This window comes from Tupaia chinensis, unplaced genomic scaffold (genome assembly GCF_000334495.1).
Source record: "Tupaia chinensis unplaced genomic scaffold, TupChi_1.0 Scaffold000494_1, whole genome shotgun sequence".
Classification (NCBI taxonomy): Eukaryota; Metazoa; Chordata; class Mammalia; order Scandentia; family Tupaiidae; genus Tupaia; species Tupaia belangeri.
This window is the reverse complement of record NW_006160006.1, coordinates 2,705,060-2,707,005: the sequence shown is the minus strand read 5'-3', so window position 1 is coordinate 2,707,005 and position 1,946 is coordinate 2,705,060.

Below are 1,946 nucleotides of genomic sequence, written 5' to 3'. Positions count from 1 at the left end.
CCCCCCACGCCCCCCGCTACTCCTCAGAGAGCTCAGCCTCTCAGCCGAAAGGCTGCAGCTGCTGTGTCAGCCCAGCCTGGCCTTTCCAACCATGCTAGGCCGAGCCCGTCTCTGACCCGCCTCTCTTCTCCTTTTCGCCAGTGCCGGGCTCCACGGGCTGTGAGAGGAGCCACTGGGACGCAAAGTTGTGGGAAAGACCTGTCCTGTCCCGGAAGCCTGAAGAAGCCCAGGGGAAGGAAGGTGGGACACTTTTCTCCTTCAAGAGGTGAATATTCTGGGATGACATCTAGGTAGAGCCAGGAGCAAGGTCTGTTCCTCTTCTTACTAGACCAGGTGAGAAAACCCATGCAACGATCCCTGCTTCGCTGTTATAAACCACCTTCTGGGTCTCCGGGCTGAAAGGTCCACCCAGCAAGTTCATTATCACACAGATGTGGGCCTCTGGACACCACGGCTGCAGGAGGCAAGATCCCCGGCCCCCAGTCTGGGCAATGCCACAAGGCCACTGCCGTGTGATGTTTGCAGTCTCGGCCCCTCTTGTAGTCTTGAAACCCTAGTCGGAAAATCGAGTCATGCCGGCAGAGAATCCAGACGGAACCCTCGGCCTAATGTGCAGAAGTCCCAGGGCCACGACCCTGTGCTTGACACCCGCCCTTTGCCCAGCAGGTGGGCAGAGCCAGAGCTCAGATGAGGCCGAACTCCTGAGGCTCAGATTCTCCCTCCCTCCTCCTTCCTGGCCTCAGCTTGGACTTCCTGGGGCTCTAGGCCTTGGGCTGCACATCCTCTGACTCCAGTTCCCCTGGCCTGAGTCCCCGAGGGAATGTCTTGGGTTCGTTCCTTGGACCGTGTTTTTAAGCCCATATTCTCTCTCATTTGAACAGTGGGTAGAAACCGACATGGAGTGAGGTCCTCTGCCTCAGGGTCCCACTGAACCCTGGGCCTGCAGTGTCAGCTTGTCCGGAAGCCCCCAGGGTGGAGCCGCGGCCCTGAGGAGGGAGCGGCAGGGCCTGGAAGGCTCTGGTCTCTGCCTGTGGGCGCGCCCCGTGAGTTGCTGCAGCTGCGAGTCCTCTCCGTGTTTGGATGTGAGCCCCTACCTGCCATCTGGGCTTCTGCCTCTCCTGGGGGGCCTCATCTCGAAAAGGCCTCTCGGGACGTCCTAGAACCCTGTTCCTTCCTCCCATCCCCAAAGCCCAAGTGGGCCCCTCCCCACCCTCCTCCCAAACACAGTGGCCTGGAATGGGCAGCCCCTCCCTGCCGGCACGCCAGCTCGCCCTTATCTGAGCATCACCCGCTTCTTCCATCCTCACCCCACCAGCGTCTGCTGCTCTGCTGCGTTTCCCAACCACCCCGGGTCAAGCCTGGTGAATGGGCTGAGTCATTACCGCCATCTCCGCCCACCCCTCCCAGGTCCCAGGGCGTGGTCTGGTTTAGCAGGCTGGGAGGAGGGCTCTGTCCTGTCCATGGAGGTAGCCCCAGACCCCACGGACCTTGGGACAGGACCATCTCAACAGCCCACCAACAGCCGGGGCTTGCTCACTCCTATCTCCCCTCTGACCGGGCACAGAGACCCGGCTGTAGCAGAGAACCCCTCTGGGCCTCAGATGCCGTGTCCACCAAATGGGCTAATAGTACCTCTCCTGCTCCACGAGCGTCCTCAGCAGGGCCTGGGCCAGCATTTCCCGAGTCCTCTTTCTGTTCTCGTGGGTAGGCTAGTTCTCAGCCGCTCTCGCTCCCTCTTTCTGGACCTTGTTAGAAGCACCCAAGAGTCTTAGTTTGCTGTGCCCCAACTCTCCACAGCCCAGCTCTCCTCTTGGCTCCTACCCGTCTTCGCTTCCTCCCACCCTGGGGGATCCTGCAGACGTCCCCATAAGTGGCTCAGCAAGGGTGACACCCACCAAACAGGCCTGCAGACCAAGGCCCCAGCTGCCACTTCTTCCCACCCACCA